Here is a 21,378-nt window from a genome sequence, read left to right as displayed (position 1 = left end):
GTTATACACAGCACACAAAGCACAGCAACCTATCAGCCCCAGAAAACAAGAAAACACTGCCTATTTTGTTAAGAAGAAAAAGAATGTGAAGAATCAACTTGAAAGCAGGCAGTAGTGAACTGACCCCTCCTTGCACTGTACATTGCTTTTGTCTTAAAGAGATCACGTGGATGTGGCTGCACATATAAAAACAGTTTCATTAAAAGCCTCCAGTCATTCATTTTGCTTATTAAAGCCACTCCACGATAATATCCACAATGGAAATTTCAGATGTTCCTAGCAATAATACTAAAATACAATTAATTCCTTTTCCCAAAGAGTCTACAGATACGTGCTGGAGGTATGTGCTAGTTGCCACTGTTTCGTGACATGGCTTCAATTAGGAATCAAAATGGGAACAAGACAAACATGGATCCCATTAAGTTCCAGAGGATTTGAATCTGAAGTCCACTCATAATGATTATTTAAAAAAAAAAAAAAAAAAAGAGTACTCCATCTAAGGAGCTATAGTGACATCCAGTGGTTATCGAGCAAAGCACACCAGTTACAAAATCTGGTATATTACAACATAAAAGAAGGGAAAATATTTGCTGATACAGTGACATTAAAAATTCGATGGCTATTATTGACTGGAGAGAACTGTGGATGTGGAATATTTGTCATAAACAAACAGCAAGAAGCCAAAAAATTCAATGTCTATAAAATAATGTGTACATCTAGAATCACAGTATAATATGCACTCAAATTAGGTAATTCAGAGAACAAAATCAGGGTATTTAGTTGCTTTCAATGATTTATTCTGCCTATTAAAATTCTAAAAATCAGAATGGGGGGATACTCAATGGCACAGTGTGAGTTTAGCATACATGAGGCTCTGAGTTCTGAGCACTAGCACCAAAAAAAATACTCAGAAGTATATATTGATAATTATGACCAGAAGATATGACATGTAGCTATTACATTCAAAGTTCCAAACATAATATTTACTACTAAGTTATACAAATTCAAGAAAAGGTGATTTTCAACATGATTTCTTGTGTTGTTCAGATAAAATAAGTCATCAGCTTTTTTTAAAGTGAACCCGATTGGCTCAGTTTGATCTTAGTAACTTCAGTACCACCTTGGAAAGAAAGGCTATGTGAAAATGTTCTTGGAATTCAAGATTTAGATAACAGTATGCCTGAGTGAAAGAGATGTAGAATGAGACAAAAACAAACCCATCACATAATCCTAGGAACATGAGCTTTGACCAACTGGAGCGAGAGAAAAACTCTCAACTCTCTTCTATTCTGAAAATCTAAATGTTCTTCCCTATAAGATCTCAAGATCTCTCAAAACCACTAAATTTCATAAATATGCAGAATACATGTAAATGGGGCACAATGGGTCATGCACAACTAGCACAAATGATAAAGAGAGGAAGGGATAATTTCCATAAGCCACAGGCAGTTTGATGTAAAAGCAAAGCAAGGTTGCTTATCCTCCAAGGGTCAAAACTTTAATTCTGGCCTCTTTTGTGGATCCAGCCCAGAGTCTCACACATGCTAGGCAAGTGTTCTGTCACTAAGCTACATTTACAGCTCAGAAGTATATATTTAAATTAAAACAGATCATATTGCTCTCTAGGCTCAGACAACCCTAATTGCTTTCTCTCTCAGGATAAAATCCAGGTCACTCCATGCCTATGAGACCCTATAGGATCTGGTCCTCTGTGGCTCTCTGCTGTGTTCTGCCATTACATTCCATTTTATTACACTACTCAAGGCACACTGGCCTCTGGAATGCTTCCTGCATACAAGCACATTGCCACTTTCCTGCATACAAGCACATTGCCACTTTGGGCCCTTTCCATTTCCCATATCCTGGATCCACAACAATATCCCTCTGGCCTGCTTGCTGTGTGCTTCAGGTCTGCACTCAAGCACCACCTTCTCAGGGAGGTCTTCCTGTGCTTCTATTTAAAGCATATCTCTCCCACCCACCTCCACTTGCTGTTCTTCACCCACTCTTCCTTCCCTGGTGTTTATCAACACCTAAGAGATAACAAATATTAATGTTCTTATCCTTCTTTCCCTACTGTCTCCAGGATCTACAAAACTATACAAAAGTCAGTATAATCCTGTCTGTAAATATTTGCTAAACTGTTTATGGAAGACAGCCAAGGGAAGCTGGGGAAGTGGGGAAGTTCCTATGTTCCTACATTATGTGGGATCTATAAAGCGAAATGCGGGGGGAAGAACACTCAAGGTTTTTTTTTTTTTTTTTTTTTGCACACATACACAAAAAAGAAAGCAGTCTACAAAAGTGAGAACAAAAGGCGAGTTTGTTAAAATAGGAAAACTATTTAAAGACATTTTTAATGCTAACAGAAGTTATTTCAGTATTGTGAAATTATGGATAATTATGTTTAATCCTTAAGATTATTGTTTATTTCTCAGTTGTTTATAGTGAACTGATTTATTTTTGTATTTGAAAATATTTTTTAGGGTTGAGGATGTAGCCAGAGGTACAGTACTTCTCTGTTTTGCACAAGGCCTTGGGTTTGGTCTCCAGCATCATAAATTTTATCAATGGAAAACTTATCACTCTGGTTCAAAAGAGGTCAAGGATGTCTCCTGAATAATATGCAGAGCTAACTAGCTGGTCACCAAACTATTGGCAAAGAGTTTGTCCTTTGGTTCTTTATATCAACAGCACTCATTAAAGACTTATAGGGAGGTATCAGGAATCATTCTATTGACAAAGGATATCTGTCACTGCGTATCATATTTAAGGAAGAAAAAATAACCTCATTCTACTTCTTTTTATTCATTTTAATATGCAAATGCAAAAAAAGTTGCTTAATTCCACTACTTGATTAAATATATATTGTAAGAGTTTTTATATGTTTGTCAAAAGCACAAACAATAACAACAACAAAAACATTTCAAAGACATATTTGTTTATATTTGGATTCAGGAAAACCACAGCAACTCCATAATGGTTATTTTCCTATTACACTGTTAGACAAAAAACTGGAGGTTGTGTAATATTACACATGTTAGCATTTGGGTAGAATTTATGTTTGCAACTGTTTTGCTTAAATATATAATATGAATGCAAAAAAAAAAAAAGAGAAAATGACAGAACTAAAATTCCTTCTCATTGTTTGGTCTAAAGCATTGTTGATGAAACCAGGAAATATTATGCTCAAATCTTTGATTTTATTTCAGCAACTTCTAGAAAAGATAGTATTGGAAAAATACATTGATATTATTATATGTTTATAATTTAGTATGTAGCTCAAATTAATTTTATAATGTTTATAATTTTATAATTTTAAGCTTTTCCAATAAAGACTTGTATATTTCATTCTTTAGTATAAATAATTTTCAGTATTCTCAGTGAAAACTGCTACTGTATTTGTAGAGCAGATCTATGTTATTGAACTTCAAAGCTATTTGCTAGGGATAAATTGTAGTAATTACAACCAAAAGAATAATTTTAAAGTTCCCCTCCAAAGAAAAGAGGATGAGATACTATGGCTATATGTGATGCTAAATAAAAGCTATATTCTTGTCAGTATAAGTAAATTAAATAATTTGGGATATGGCAGATATCTTTTGAGAGCATCATAGTTTGTGAGATTGATTATCACAAAGAGAAGTTAAATTAGTCAGAAAGGACAATGAGGAAAATACACAGTGAGCTTTCTCTGTCCTAGGAGACGGGGAGCCGAGCTGGCCACTGCAGACTGCTTCAGAACGCAGGCTCCCTGGCAGGTATGTTACCATCCTCACTCAGCTGTCACTATCAGCTGGCACTGCTGCAACTCACCAGCTGTCAACTGCAGAGGTGCTCAGGTTCCAAATCCCCATGGAGACCATGGAACTATTTTAACTTCTTTTCCACAGGTTTCACTCTGTCCTCTCCTTGGGTTTCTGACATGTCCCAGGACAGCAGTCATCAAATCCAAAGTCTACCAACACTTTTTAAGGGTTCAGGGAATGCAGGCAGCATGAGGTACATTCACTTCACAAAAGTCTCTTCAATATGAATCCTCTTAAGAGCACACTTCTGTCAATATCATTTTTTAAAATTCTGTTTCATCAGAGAATGGCAAATCTCTCATCTCACTAGAACCTTTCTTTGGAAACACTTCTGTGGGTGTAAACTCTGTAGCCTATCAAACAAAGGGACAATTTTGTATACTGGCAGTCAGATGAGAAAGTGAATGACTCTAATGACTAGTTATAAAATTCTTTCACAATTCTTCAAACAAATTGAAGGAAGTAATTGAGCTGTCAATAAGTTATTTTAAATGACTTTGATGACTTATTACTAAAAGTTTTTAATGTATAATGAGAAGGAATTTGCAATAGGCTGAATAATAAACCCCCAAAATAACTCCATTTGAATTCCTGTGAATGTCATCTTCTATGAAAAAGAAAAAAAAGACTGCAGATGTCATCAAATTAAAGATCTTCAAAATGAGGTTTTCCTGGACTATCTAGGAGGGACCTTATAAGAAAGAGGGATTATATTTGGTGCAGACAGAAGAGGAGAAGGCACACAGACAGAGATTAGTGTAAGGCAGCCATGAGCCAAGGGATGCTGATAGCCTTCAGAATCTGCAAAAGGCAAGGAATGTACTCTTCCCCAGAGTACATGCCTGCTGACACCTTGATTTCAACCCATTATTACTGATTTCAGATCTCTAGAGGTCTAAAAGGAAATTTTCTGTTATTTTAAGCAACAAAGTTTGTGATAATTTGTTATAGCAACCACAGGAAACTAATATAGAGTTCAAAGAGTTGAATGGTGTTGCCATAACAAACTCCTTCCGTTCTCATTTATTTATCTACAAACATTTTTTTTTAAATCAAGGCCTTTAAAAATAAACAGGGAATAAAACTATTGATTGTCAATCCCTGTATCCCTTGAGTAATGAATTCTTTATAACATATTAAAAGAAGCTTTAAAAACTCTTCATGGCTCATAATACAAAACCTCATTTCCAATTATAAAACAGAACTTCAGTGGATTAGACAAAGGGGAATGAAGGAAAAGGAGAGAGGACAGAAATAGGAAAGACAAGTGGTTTAAACCTGATGCAACTTTCCTATGTACATATATGAATAGAACACAGTGAAACTCAACATTGTGTACATCCACAAGACTAGCATTTGAATCAGAATAAGACATACTCCATGTTTGTATAAATATGAAAAAATAGACTCTATAGTCACGTACAATTTAAAAGAATAAATAAATTTTTTAAAAAATTGAAAAGGTTAATCTTTATATCCTGAAAATGTAAAGGAGTTCTTTATAATTTTCAAGTAAAATCTACAGTGCACATCACTATTAAGAGAATGACAAGCTGGGCATGGTGGTACACGCCTATAATCCAACTGGCTGGGGAGGCTGAGGGAGGAGGATCGTGAGTTAAAAGTCAGCCTCATCAAAAGCAAGGCACTAAGTGATTCAGTGAGATGTTGTCTCTAAATAAAATGCAAAATAGGGCTGGGGTATGCGGTTCAGTGGTTAAGTGCACCTGAGTTCAATCCCCAGTACCCTTCCCTCCCCCCAAAAAGAGAGAGAATGACCATTGGGAATTGAGGGTGTAGCTCATTGGTAGAGAGCATGCAAGGCCCTAGGTTTGATCCCCAGCACCACAAAAAGAGTAAAACAAAAAAGAAAGGAGGGATGATGGGGCGGGTGGGGATAACTACTATGGATACTTATAATTGCCCATACTGCCCTCAACATAAAAAAATAGTCCGAATAACATTCTGTTTTGTCAATTTCTCAAAAAAAAGTTTAATTGTGTTTCCAAAGATTATTATGAAGTTTATCTTTCCTTCAATTTGAACTCAGAGCTGTTATGGCTCTGTGAACCTATACTCTTGAAGTTGAGGCAGGAGAAACCCTTGAGCTCAGGAGATCAAGATCAGCCTGGGCAACATAGTGCAATCCCACTTCAAAAAAAAAAAAAAAGAAAGAAAGAAAGAAAAAAAGAATACAATTTAAACTCAATGTTTTAGTTCTAAAATTCTGATAAATAATTAAACAAGGAATGATGCTAAATTTATAATATTTCTATTCTTGTTTCCATTTGCTGCTATATTCTTGACTAATCATCAACAATGAAAAATAAAAAGTAAAGAAAAGATCTGATCATATTCCCTTTTGTTTACTTTTATATAACTGAAGAAAATCTTTGTCACATGACCTACAGGGCACAAAAAAAATGATGCAACATTTTGATTCTGTATCCTTACCTAGACCTATATGAGGCAGGTGTTCAAAAATGGTCCAACTGTGGTCATCAATGTAATTATTCTTCAGGATCAACAGCTGGCAAACATCTCGGGCTGCTATGTCACTGGGTACCTCTAAAGCCCTGCTGGTTTCATCTTCACTGTACACTGTAATCACCTGTGTAAGCAGAAAAAAGAGAGCTAAAATATTCTTGTTTGGTTTTTAAAAATAAATTTTATTGCATACATTAAATGTATACAACATGATTTTTTAAGATAAAATATAGCCAATTAATTAGTTATTATAGTGAAGTAAATTAACATATATTTATCATCTCACATGGTTACCTATTTCTTGTGTGTGGCTAGAACAATTTAAATCTACTCATTTGGTAAAATTTCAAATACAATGACTAACTTAGTCCTCATGATATACATTATACCTTTGGAAATGTCAGTCCTATATATCTGTCAGTTTGTATCTTTGATCTATGTCTCCCATTCCCCTTCTCCTCACTCTGTCCCTGTTTCTGTATTTCAATTTCTTAATAAAAGAAAATACCACATGCAACTGAAATCAAGCAATATTTTTCTTTCTATCTCTGGCTATTTCATTTATCATAATTTCCACCAGGTTCAGACATGTTATATTGAATGACAGGATCTCCCTTTTTAAAGCTTAATAAATATCCTATTGTGTATTTTTATGTGCATATACAACTAAGTATATACACACATCCACGGTTTTTTTTATCTATTCATCCTTTGATGGAACATTTAGATTGTTTCCATATCTTGGCTGTTATTATTGATAATGTTGCAATAAAAATGGCAGTGCAATTATCTTCAAGAGAAAGTGATTTCATTTTCTTTGGGTGTACCCAGAAGAGGGATATCTGGGTCATATGGTCATCCTGTATTTAATTTCTCTAGAAACTTCCAAACCATTTTCCAAAATGCCTGAACTGATCTAAATTCCCACCATCATTTCCCTTTCTTTATATCCTCACCAATACTTCCCTTATTTTCAGAACAGCCATCCTAAGGGCTTCTTGTCATATTTCATAGTGGGTCTGCATTTCCTGATGGTTAGTGATGATCTGTACCTTTCCATATACTTGCTGGACATTTTTCTGTCTCCTTTGGAGAAATGTATATTCAGGACCTTTGCCCATTGTTTTTCTGCTATCAGGTTGTAAGGATTGTTCTTTTATATATTAACCTTCATCAGATATGTGATTTTCAAAGATTTTCCCCAGTCCATAAACAGCTTTTTCACTAAAATATTTAATTAAAATAACATTCTAATAAACCAGTTTACTAGTTGAGCTGATTACACTAATTTTCTTATACACTGAATGCTACCTAACCAAAAGTTATTTGTCAAGGTCACTTTGTCCAACAAACTCCTTTTTTTTTTTAATTGTCTAAACTAAAAGCCATTCAATTAGTATTCAAAAAATTTTCCCCACAACTTTGCTCTATTTAAAAATCTATGTATCTCTTATCAATACCTTAAGTTTCCCATTCCATATTGAAATCTTGTACATAATCCCAGTAATGTTAGTGATTTATTCCCAGGTGCACTTATGTTGTATGGAACAAAATCAGACTGTTCGAAAACATTTTTCCATTTCAGGTATAGAAGTTTGGGCAAACACTGGATAGATGCTCACCACTTCCTTTTCTTTACTTCCTTGCAATTAATGTTGCCAGCAGATTGAGTTTGAGTCAGTGGAATGTGTGTGTAAGGACTGCTGCACTTCCAGGATGCCATAAAATTCTCCCAAATTTCATCCCCTTTTCATTCCCTCCCCCCACTATGTGGATAGCCCAAGGGAAAAGGAAAATCATGAGACAGAATGAGGTTTTGTCCTTAAATGATTTTGTGGAAGATGTTTAACTGAGAAAAGTCATTATGAAACACTAACATGAGCAAGAGATAAATTTCTATTATGCTGACTCACTGTATATTAGGATTTATCTATTAGATCAGCCAGTGTTACCCTCAATTATATAGAACCAGAGTTTATATAAAATACCCCATCAACATTTATCAAGCTATGCTCTGAACTAGAATTTCTAATATTAACTATTCTATGTGTTAATTAAGTAAAAGAAGATAAATTCCTATGACAATAGTATGGTAAGATCACACATAAACACAATAATATAAGATGTATGCCTATTGTAAGAACATTGAAGTGTCTGCATTTTTAGAAATTTGAACAAATGCTAAACAAAATGATATTCAATTTTTTCCTATTAATTACTTTTTAATTATACTTAATTACAATATAATGAAATAATTACTTTCCTACAATGATGGGAGTGATATAAAATGGTAAAACTATTTTGTACATCTATTAGAGAATATTTATTAAAAGCATTAAAAGGTCGATTCCTTGAACATAGTAATTGCACATAAGCAAACTATCTCAACAAACCTGTGCTAAGTGTACAAAATGGCTTTGGGCATTGACATGTCCAATGAAGTATTATTTATATTTAGAATTCTACCAACTTAAACATTCAACAGTAAACGAAAGGTAAACTTTCACAGAATGGAATATTATATTGTCCTTAAAACTGTTATCCAAATAAACTACCTAAGAATGTGTACAAATTCTTAAATGGAATAGTACATACTTACTTGTTGGCTTTAGGTACCTGTCACCACTCCTCTTTATGGCACCATTTTGATTTCCTTTTAAAGTACCATGCCCTCCCTCACTTGCAATATTTGTGATTCTGGCAGCTCTTTCTTCAGTCCAAAGATGGTGTGCTGTAGCTGCTGCAACTGGCCTACAGGAGCTGACTGTTAAACATTCAGGAATCATGCAAGTCAGGCATCTTCAAATTAGCCATGATGGAAGTATTGACACTAAAGAAATTAATAAATGCCACAAATACTAAGGTTTTTAAAAAGCCTTTTTTTTTCTTTCTAATTTTTAAAGCCAATTTATAAGTGCATAATTGCCTCCACTCCAACCTCTGTTCCAAGGTGGAAGGTATTTCCTAGTTTGACCAATCAGTATCCAAATGCCCCTGAAAGCAGTTATTATTTAACAGAGGCAAATGACCTACTCAGAGCCAGAGCCAATGCAAATTGCTATTCCATAACCATAGAAGACACCCTCTTTTATACTGGGCTTAAACCTGGGAAGACAGTAGGCCAAAGCTGTGACTGTTAATTATTGTTGGTATATAAATCATACTGCAAAAATTTAAATGCTTGTTTCAACCCAAATTCTTATGTTTAAACTCTAATACCAAAGTTAAGGTATTTGCAGGTGGGACCTTTGGGAGTGATTAAGTCATGAGGGCGGAGCCTTCCTCTATGGGATTAATGTCTTATGGAATAGGTAACTCTGTGATAAACACTTGCAACCCATTCTTTCTTGATTGCACATGTGATATCCTCCACCTGGAATATATTTCAAAGCTCCCACCACCAGTAACATGTTTTCTTTGTCCAATTCCTACATAAATTTGACCATAGTTCCAATAGAACTGTCTCCAGAAAGTCTACCCTAACTACCCTAGGCTTTTTAATATGCCCTTTCACATGATTTTTTTGTAATTATCAATCTGTGTGTCTTTCTCCTAAGCCATGCTAACAAGCTCCTTTAAGAAAAATCTCCATTTATTCACCATGTATGACTGTATCACAAGGAACTAGCCTAGGCAATGCTGGCTTAATAAAAGTCTTCAGAGTGAGTAAACTTTGGACTCACTGCAAACCTGTCAGCATTTTGCTCATAACAAGTACTCAAAACCTATTTATAACATTTATCTTAGAAATATTTTCTTTCATGAAGTATGTGATTTTTACTTGAAATTTCTATGCTTAGAAAATTAAAATTCTTTTCAGTAGAAACAGATAGGCAATTTTTCATCATAAAAAAAATTTTAGGTAAGAATTGACTCCAGGTTGAAAATCTGGGTTTTAATCTCTGAGATGGCCATAAAATCATCTGAACAAGATCATGAAAATATGTTTTGAAGCCAGTTATGATTATCTACGAATCTACATTTACTTTGTTACCTAACACGTGCAGGTCACTAAGATGCTGGGATCTTTCTGTAGTCTCAGCATAGCCCAAGTTTGAACCTAGGTGGACTATGTTTGCAAGTATTGCATCTGTGCTAGAAAACTGGTGGCATTCTAAAGGATGCTCCCACTATACATTCACGCTGTTGTAGTCAAACTGACTGGACCAAGCATGGTGGGTGCTTCTGGCAAAAGCAGTGTAAAAATGCCCACTTCCTCGAGAGGACAATAGGCTGCCACTCTGGACTGCTCATTTAGGTGGAGCAATTGTGAGTCACTCCTGCAGCACCTTGCTGCACATACCAGGCCAGGAATGGGGAGAATGACCAGTGGCTACTGCAAAGGTTCCCTTCGCCTCCTCTCTATTCCCATGTATTTTCTTGCAGGAAACACTCATCACCTGTGACCATAGAAGCATGCCTCTTATTTTACATGCTCTGTCTTCTACTTTACAGAGGCTAAGAAAATGTAAAACTAGGGCATTCTGAAGCCTCAGCCAGAATAGAAAAGAGGGAAAGAACAGAGCAGGAGGTAAAATTGGGGAATGTGAGAATTTTAACTAACCAATCGGGAAATGCCATTGTTTTGTTCAGACTATATTACTGCAAATATGAAAAAAATAAATTGCTGAGAATTGAAAGACACAAATTTAGAGGTTGTAGGCCAACTTAAACTTCTGGCATAAGCACACATATTCATTTTTAAAATAAATAAAATCTACTGAGAGAAAAACTTAAGACTTTTGTTTGAACTCCATTTCAAACCCTTATTTTTTAAAATCCTATTTAATGCTGATATTAATCCAAAATACACATTTGTCTATGAATGGTATAATTATACCTAGGTTAACATTCCACAGGAGTAAATTCTGTCATCTCTGAGATCCATTCAGTGATTATGAAGACTTTTTTCACTACCAGTGCAGTACCACTGTTAAAAACTATTTAATTTATATCCATTTCTCCCTTAAATACATTAAAAAGGAAATATCAATCTAAGCCTTATGTCTCTACAAGACTTGCATGTTCCTATTGCAGAAAGGATGCTCAATCTTCCTGTTTCAGGAAAAAAGTCAACTCATCAGAAATGCTATCTGACTAACATGTACTAATGCTAACTTTCATGATTCTGTAAAAACCAAAGGCCTTTTCTTAAGAATCCTTAGAAAGAAATATCAGTATACTCTTTCCTCCACATACTGACAGAGAAAAAGATTTTAAGTTTATATAATCATGCTATTTAATAAATGGATGTTTTATATTTCCAGTTTAGTGGTCCAAACATCCAGTTTGCTTTATAAAGTGGGGAAAAATAAATACTATGAGAGTATTACTCATAACACTTTATTTATAAGATTGTTTGAAATTGCATGCCAACAGGAAGAAAACTCTCCTGGGCCCCAAATAATAACTAGAATGAGCCTTGTTTCATTGATGGAGAAGAGTGACAAATAAGGGAAATACAGCTCAGATAACATCTGTATATTTCATCCCACCAGCATGTAGACAGGGCTCCCAAGGAAGCCATAAGTGTACACTAAGTTGGGAACTCTTTGGTGCCACTGTTTTGCTGGCAATCATGACAATATTGACCTGCAGAGTAGTTTACAACTTCAAAACTTGCTCTAGGGGCTGGAGTTGTGGCTCAGTGGTAGAGTGCTCGCCTAGCATGCATGCATGAGGCACTGGGTTTGATCCTCAGCACCACATAACCGTAAAATAAAGATATTGTGTTCACCTAAAACTTAAAAATAAATATTTTAAAATATTGCTCTAGGAGCATGTGGCAGGTAGCATTGAACATTCAATAGCCACTGGGACCCCTGAAGGGATGTGCTGGAATGTGGGTGAAGCCCACCTGTGTTTGGGCACATGTCCTATTGAGGTGTCTTTATGAACTTTACATACCACCTCCTCCACTGGACTGCCCTCCATAAAAAATAACTAGAGGAAAAAATAAAAAGTGAACCTATTTTTAAAGAAGAAGACAACAATATTACTATTCAGTGAGAAAACAAAAAATTATAATGTTCATGGAAAAGTCTGAAGGCCCTAAAGTCTCTAGGTTAAAAAGATAAAGTGTTTGCAGTGTAAGACATAGGCCATTTCTTTAAAAAATATTTTAAAATAAGCAAAAGATAAAGAAATTGAAAGTCAATTCAATAAGCATAAATGTGCTCCCAGAGCATACTCAGTATCTCTCTGTAAAAAAAAAATCTTCTGAAATTTTGACTCCAAGAATGAATTGTTTGGAAAGCTGTAAGGAAAAGCTGATTAAAGACTAAGCAATCAGCCTTTCTTCTCCTCCCTAATGACCCCAAGGAAAGCGATGAAACGGGATAGGCAGCTCCTGTCAATCTGAGTCCATTCTGGAATATTTGCAGTGAACTCAGAGTGCTCAGCTGGTCATTCAACAACTCCACAGAGCAGCAAGGGGGCTTCAGACCTGCCAGGACTGGAAAGTAATTAATACTCCTTAGGTTTGCCCCACTTATCCTTGTTTCTTCAGAGGATAGTATAGAGAAGAGGGACCCATTGTTGTTCATCAGGAAAAAAAGAAAAAAAAATAAATGAACAAGTACAGAGTAACCATGAAAAACAAAATGAGAAAGAATCCATATGATGAAATGAAGGAAAAGAAAAAAAGAGCAAAGTGAAGAAAAAATATATTTGGGTCATAATTAGCACTGGTTATCTTCTGTATCAAAGTTTCCATTTTAGGAAAATTAAAATTTAATTTTAAGTTAACTTAATATAACTAATTAATATTTAGTTTTAAAAAATTAAACCAACTAATATGATGATATCATATTGAAAAGTATATATTGTTATCCAAATACATAATTTTGTTAATCATTTCTTATATATATTAATGATATGTACTATTAACACATAATTAATAGGAATTTTAAAATAAAAAACAAGTCCCAAAAAACTTTCTATGCACAAGTCTCCAAAGTGCAGCTTATTTCTATTATTCTTTAAAAGTTTATCATCCAACTAAAGTAGGATTCTAATGTTTTAAGATTGTTTTGTTATTGTTTTTAATAGATAGGCAATGTACCTAAAGCATGTAAAATATTTTTATAACGAGGTCAGAGTAGCCCTGGATTTTTATATCATTCTAAATAAGGAATGCAGTGTTGTAAGATAAGAGGAGACATTCATAGATATTTACAATTAAGCAATTCAGTGTGTTCCCTGGAAGGGAATGGGAAGTAACATATTCATTATTACTTATTCCAAATCTCTAACAGTGTTTTTTAAATGTTATATTTTAGAAACAAAGACTGTTCCAAAAGACCCTAATAGCTCAAGAAAAGCTGTTGCTTTCTTATTGCCATTCTGTATTATTTTGCAAGCTGTCAAATATTTACTAAGAGCAAAAGAGTACATAGTTTAGAGAAATCAGTTAGCAAGAAAAGTCTTAAATTCCCCCTTTCAAGGAAGATATTCAACAACACATTTTACATGAGCATTAACAATACCTGTATAAGTAGCTGATTCAAAATAAATACTGTAACCAGTATCATGATTATAGGAATTGATTGACACAGCAGGTCCATAGCCTTAACCTACCCTTCAACTTTATTCCCTACAATCTCTTCCTTATTCTCTCACTCCAACCACAATTTTTTTTTCTGTTTTCTGAAAGACCTATGCTCCTTTCCAACATAGGGCCCTTGAGCATGCAACTACTTCTGCCTAAAACACTGTGTACTTGCTTTCTATTTATTCTCCTCCCTCAGATCTCAAACAAGCCATTATATCTGTGAGAGAGCTTTCAATGACACTCCAAGTGTGGATCCAGGCCTCTTTATGTCCACACATGTACAACTATGTAATCACCATACATAACTCTTGCTCTTCAGACTGTTGCAATACTCCAGGACTCTGGTAATGTTGCTTCCTATAATATTCCCAGTGGTTAGTACAACATGGAACACACACGGCAAATCAAAATATTGCTCCAGTGTGGAATGAAAACATCATGTATAACCCTGGGTGAGACAACACTAAGGTTCCTAAAATAGCAGTTTTGAAACCTCAAGAAATTTGGAAACTGCTAGGGAAGAAAAGGTACATGTTAACTAACAAGAAAACAAAGGCATGTTCATAAAATTTGCGAATAAAGCTGAATTAGGTGACTTATGTCTCAAAAAGTCATGGATCCTGTGATAATTAGAGAAGAAGGTAGGAAAACATCTGAAGGTGGCAAATATCATGAGCAAAAATATCAAGGAAGAAGGAAAACCAATTTTGACGAGAAGAGTTAACAGCCTACCTTGCTGACAGGGGAAGGACTGTGTTACCAAGAACAGGTGAGGAGGTGAGGCACAGGGCCAGCAGCCCTATGGAAAGGGCCTTCACCCAGGGCTGGGCACATTGGCTTCCATCAGCACAAACTGGTGAAGGGGCCGCCACAGAATGGGATCATTTTAAGATGAGCAAACTACAGGGTACATTTTAAAAACAGTTGGCAATGGAGAATTAAGTTTTAAAATAACAGTTTTACATGAATATGATTACAAAGTGGAAAGAGAATAAGGATAAACAACCTTATGTTGACTTAATCATTTCGGAAAGGGCTCAACTACAAGCAATAGAAAGTCTACACTACACTGGGTTAATCAGATTGAACTACTTCCTTCTCTCCTCACAACTAAAAACAGAGGCAAGCAGCTCAGGGTTTAGTTAGGCAGGTCCATATAGCTCCCACTAACTGGGACTCATTCTTCTTTTCCCTGAACCTGTTATTAAAGTCACCAGATGGATAATTCTCACAACACCTCGGTAAAAACACTGGCCTCATATTCATTTGCATGTTACTACATTTCAATAGGAAAAATACAAGGCATGCCTCAATAAAGAGATGCACTGATTCAGAACTAGAGGCCCATATTACTGGGAATCAAAGGAGAGTGTCTAAGAGTTCTGAATATGAATTCCAAAGGCAATGACGGAGTTTTATGATGTACTCTAAGTTTCCCATCCAGACATCAGGCCGAAGAATCCAGCATAGCCTCACTACTGGAAATCCCCTAAACTTGGCATGGAAAGGGATTAGTATTTGCCACACCTGACAGTTTGGGTCAGTGACACTGCAGAATCATGACACATCTAGGCTTCCAACCAAGAGAAGAAAAACAGCCTTCAAGCAAGGAGAGGCTCAGAATAGTTCCTTAAAGCCCAGCCACGCCACTCAACTCATTCTTCCTGGTCTACCTTTTCTGATCTCCTATCTCAGGCCAGATCCCTAGTGAGGGCTCCTCCCTCAAGGTTGTCTCCTACAAGGGGTGGAGAAACCCTAACTCAAATGGGGGTTCATTTTTACAGAATAACTGGAAGCCCTTTCAGTTTGCTCTATTATGCAACAATAACCACCAAAAAAAGTGTGTGTGTGTGGGGGGGTGGAGCCTGGGACTGTAGCTTAGTGTAGAGCACTTGCCTAACACATATGACGTGCTGGCTTCCATCCTCAGTACCACATAAAGAATAAATAAATCAAAAGAAGGTATTGTGTCCATCTACAACTAACAGTAATTTTAAAGGCAAAAGATAGTGATCCAATTTCATTATTAAAAAAGCAAATATTAAAAGCTCCAAATAAACAACCTAAAATTCCCTGACTAGTACTCCCCAAGATTTTGAAAAGAAAGAATAATCTAACCACCTCTCATGTTGATTTAAAAAAACAAAAAGTCCTCAGCACATATTAATTAGATTGAATTTCAAAAATTCAAATTAGAGCCCTTCTCAAGTTAAAGAAAGGGAGCAGTGGGGATGAGCATTTGACAACAATACTTTCTTTCTCTCTGGTGGAATTAAATAAAAAACAACCACTTTTTTGTTATATTCATTTGCTACAAGAAAACTTCTGAATATCAACTTTTGAAGTATGAAGTATAAAGAATTTAAATTCTAGTAATAGGGAGATCTATAAGATCTCAAATTAAGAAAAACATGACATTGCATAGGTGGAAGGAAAAGAGGAATTCACATTTTTTGCTCAAGTACAGTTGCATATTTATGTTTCATCTCCTCAAGTAGTCTTTGAGGATGCATCAATATTCGAAAGATAGAGAAACTGATTCTCAGAAAGATTTAAGAGAGTTCACTCAAAGTCACACTGCAGATTAGTGACGTAACTGAGCTCAAACTGAGGGTTTCTAACTCACAACCACACAATCTTCACTAAGGCCCCCTTCCTTAAACTCACTTCTCAGCAAAGAAAACATTTTGTGAAGAACAAAAACAGTACTTACTGAGTGGCAGTCTTCCTGGGTAAATTCTCAACTAAGTGACCCCAGGAAAGTAAAGAAATCAAGGTTTGAAAAGAATGTGAACTCTGTAGGAAGAGCAGTAATGATACTCACTACCTTTCACCACCATCTACCAGGCAATCACACCATCTAAACTCAACCAGTGAACTTCCATTACCTCCTCCTCCCAGGAAATCTGCTTTTCCCCCTGACCACACCAGTGTTCCCATACAAGTCATGGAGTGCATTTGTTAAAAAGCATAATCATATCCTATATTGGGCATCATAATGTTAAAATCAAAGAAACAAGACTTCTAAGGCACTTGTAGTAGAGATTGCTAGCTGCCCACAACAGCCTCCCTTTCTTTTTCCATCCTATTAAATCTTGATTCTGCTGAAGAGAGCTATCTCCTGGACTCAGACCTGCATTTCCTAACTTCCCTTCATACCAGAGTGCCCTGGATGACACAATCCCACCTGTAAGTAGACGCTCCTGGTTATTCCAGAGAATCACTTACATGGAATAAAACTAGCCAGCCTACCCTTGTTCCTTCCCACTGTCTGTGCAAAGACTGTGCACAGGGTGGCTGGAGATATGCATCTCTCTATATATAAAAGGTTAAAAGGACCTAGACTAGGAAAGAAACAATAAAAGCAAAAAGGAACCTGGTTGCCTAAGGACACTGTAAAAGTGCTACATCAGCTTTGGCCTGATCCTTCTTATAAAGTGAAAGAAAAATAAATATCTTCCTTGTTTAATCTACTGTCCTTTCACTCTTCTGGTTAAATGAAATTAAATTCTGCCTATAACTGACAGAGTACTTTATTTAGAATTCTGCTCCCTTAAAAATAGCAAAATCTAATTGTTAAAAAGTTTTGAAAAACAAATATTGTATGGAATACAAAATTAAAAAGATAGAGGAAGACTGAAAGCCAAATGTGAAAAGACAAGAAACATAAAATACACATCAGAGACAGCAAATATGATTCAAATATTTTAAAAGGTAATATTAACAATTGGTGTCCAAGGGAGGTAGTTGCTAAATTGACAAATGACATGTCCATTGACTCTGAATTAAAACACTGGGAAGACAAATATGAAAAGAGTCTTAGAAGGCTTTAGGATGAGATCAGAGCCTAAGATGGGACATAGATAATAGCAGTTCAATAGCAGCATTAGGAAAAGCAAACAGGAGCCTGGAGTAGTTGTAAATCACAGAGCACAGCCCTGGGGGTAGAAGTAGAGACACAAATGCTAAGTGTCTTGAATGCAAGGTGGAAAACTGGGTGAAGTGGAAGCAACCCATAAAGCTGGGCAGGGTGAGGGGCATCCAGGCCCCCAGAGTATGCACTAAGTGGGTTTGCACAGATTTTGTACCTACTTAAAAGTTTCTGGGATAAACAGTGACACTATGATCTCTATTCTTTCCTCTTCAAAATGATTTTTGGAAAATTATAGCATTGACTCTGATCATTTGAATAATATAGTTCTAAACTATTATCCTGGTATGAATGGGAATTATATCTTATAAATGACACTGAATTATACTATATGATTTTCAAAAGGACTTAAATATTAAGAAAATATATATTATAAAAGATTTGGCTTTTTTCTCTTAGATTTCTGAAGATTTATATGTGCTTATGACAATCTTTTGTAAATGTAATTTTGATAAAGAATGTAAATACGCTTGCAAATAATTTTCAAAATAATGCTAACCTATAGAGACGTGGAACATGTCTACTCATGGATATCTCGCCTTTGTTCTACAAAAGAATATAAATGTAATAATGTGTTTAATCTAAGCTTTACAGTGCTGGAGTTAACTCTGGGATCTTAAAATGTTTTCTTGGTGGTATATGCCAACCTGGAGTTCCAGGTACAAATTGTTTTTCCTGATCTATTTTGCTCCTCTACCTCTCTTTTCTCTCAAACACACACACACACACACACACACACACACACACACACACACACACACACTCACACTTGCACACAATAGCTTTCTACATAAAATGTTTTCTGGAACATATGGGAGTTGGTAGAGGTGCAGAAGAAGATGAAAGAATTTGCCCAAGCTAATTTCAGACTTGAAGTTGGTAATTATACACACCATAAGGCAATTTCATTAACATATTAATTTCAGGAGGTAACACGTATCTAAGAGAAACACATTGGAAGTCACAAGACCCAGATTCTATTTCTAGTTTTGCCATTGACCTTCTTGGTGACCTTCCACAAGTCACTCAACACTCAAGAGACTTAGTCTTCTTATTTAAAAAAAAAAGAAAGAAAAAAAAAGCTAGAACCTAGCAGTCATCTCAGAAAAATGCTATGGAGTAAAAAATTCATTCAGAGTGTTTTGGATTGGGATATAATGAAACCTTCTTCACTAAAACTCTGATTCACTAGAATCCAACAAATCAGATCCTAACAGAATTGGATGAAGTAAAAAATCATTCCCAATTTACTTGACAGAGTCTTCCACAATGCTCTATTCCTTAAAGATCAAACTTGCTCTGCCACAAAGAAGAATCATACCATGTTAAGTACCAAGTTTAAAATTCACCTTCCCCACAACTCCTAAGAGAATCTTATGGTCATTTTGATCAGACACAAGGACTGATAAGAAAATTGCTCCCAACCGCTTTTGAGCACTTTCAAAAATATTGTTGTCCTTTCAAATGATTACGATTGTGATTGGCAAGAGCCACTTGCAAGAGCCTCCTTGCAAGAGCCACTCATTCAGGATGAGCAATCTTTTTGCCAAATATGTGAGAAAAGCACAGAAGACAATACATAGTCACCCAAATACTCTGAGGAATGCTTGCATTTATTTGTGAGCTCATTTTAAATCATACATACAGAAAATGACAAGTTAATTATAATTGTGAAATAATTTCCTATCATGAAATAAACAATAATCGTAGTCATTGTGGACCAGCATTTTAGTGAGAAAAATATACAACTCCTAAAATAAAAGATATAAAGATATTCAGGGAAAAAAAAGAATAGTCAGATGGATCATTTGAGGGTTAAAATGTCAAGAGAAAGAAGCAGCCTAAGCACTTTAAGCAAATAAAGATGCATTAAATTATATGAATATTTCATGGTATACTCACCAAAGAGAAACAAATTGGAGTTGGGCTTAGGGAATTTTGACTTATGTAATTATTCTAATGGAAACCTGACAAGAAATTTGTTATTAAGAATACAAAGAGAAATCATAATGATGTGTCCATTGACAGCTCAGATCTAACATCAATGATAATCACAAGTTTCTAAAGTAATCTCATTTTTCTCTTTACAAAAGACCAGAAGCACTTTTTCAATGAATGTTTACTCAAACAATTTCTCCTAGACTAATTGCTCAAAGTCCTCCCAAATGATGGTATTTTTAAAAAATCAAAACCACACAAGAAATTATTTAAATATTTACTATGACCATGAAAGTACAAAATGTATTATTACCCAATTCACAGAATTATAGACACAAATATCACTGAAAAAGATCATTTACTAAAACTCCTCAGTGATTTTCACACAAGTAAGAATGTGAAGACTCCCAGAGTTTAAGTGATTTGCCCAAGGTCACACAGCTAGTAAATGGCAAGTACACAGGGTATGCTTTCTCTCATACCAACATATTATCAAAAACAAGTCACATGATAGCACTTTCTTGCTCAATCTAAATTTCAAAACTAGCTGGATAAAAAAATTCAAACATAAAAACACACATCTGATATATGCTAACATAACTTTTTACATTCCTAGGCAGATGGCCTATATTGTCATTACTAATGCACAGCTAAATCCAATTCAACATAACCAGTCAACCTCAAAGCAAAACATTTTCAACTAAATTTTCTTAATATGAGAGAAAGACATCAAGAAATAAAGAGAACACATGTTGGAAAAATTACCACATAGCTATTTCAACATGAAGTCAAACGTCCTTAGGAAGTCAACTGATAAGAAAATAAACCGAAAACCTAAAAATTAAAAGCAATGAAAAAGAGACACTTGAAAAACAAAGCACCTAAATGTTTGATCACTCGTGTCTCAAAATAAATTGAAACATGACCTTTGACTTAATGGAATGCTCTTAATAGTTAACAGTTAACTGGTGAAAGTCAAGTACAGAAATAAACATAACAGTTTTAGTGTCACCAAAACCATTCAGAAAGCATATTGCCTAAAATGTGCTTTCCTTTTCTAGTGCTTTCTCTTTCAATGCAGCAGATTGAATTCTTCCAGAGTTTAGTGCAATCCATTTTGCTTGGTGTATTACAAGAGCAGTTTAATGTAGCTACATTACACCTCTCATATTTAGCCTTATAAAATGTAATACTGCAAGTAATACATGACAGTGATCTTTACAAAAACTAATAAATATTTTCATAGATGGAATCAATTGCATTAATAATTAAAGAATTTAATGGAAAGTTTTTCTTAAGCAAACAGAAAGAAACTCAATCAATAGAAATGGGTAGAAACTTGATAATAAACTGGTACCACATGTTTAAACAGGAAAACAAGTATATAATCCATTAAACAATGAAGATGGATGCATTATGGATTATACTGTGACAAAGAAACTGTTCCTTAGTGAACAAATATAAGAAATAATAGTTAGCAGCAGATTTACTATTAAAGATGAAAAGGCCTGAAGTTACAGTAGAAAACAGAGAAAAGATAGCTTCACTATAGTCTCTAAGTTATAATGACCTTAAATTGAGACCTATGCTTTCACATAGAGGTATTTTTACAATAGCGATGCTCTGTCACAGCATTTTTTTTGCCCAGTTCAATTTCAATC

At 35.1% G+C, this 21,378-nt stretch overlaps 1 pseudogene; it reads right to left on the bottom strand.

Annotated features, from left to right (window-relative positions):
- Window positions 1–21,378, bottom strand: part of LOC143389525 (growth factor receptor-bound protein 14-like) — a 65,695-nt pseudogene that overhangs the window by 35,761 nt on the left and 8,556 nt on the right.

This window comes from Callospermophilus lateralis, unplaced genomic scaffold (genome assembly GCF_048772815.1).
Source record: "Callospermophilus lateralis isolate mCalLat2 unplaced genomic scaffold, mCalLat2.hap1 Scaffold_63, whole genome shotgun sequence".
Classification (NCBI taxonomy): Eukaryota; Metazoa; Chordata; class Mammalia; order Rodentia; family Sciuridae; genus Callospermophilus; species Callospermophilus lateralis.
The sequence above is the reverse complement of the archived record's forward strand: the minus strand, read 5'-3'. Positions and strand labels throughout refer to the sequence as shown.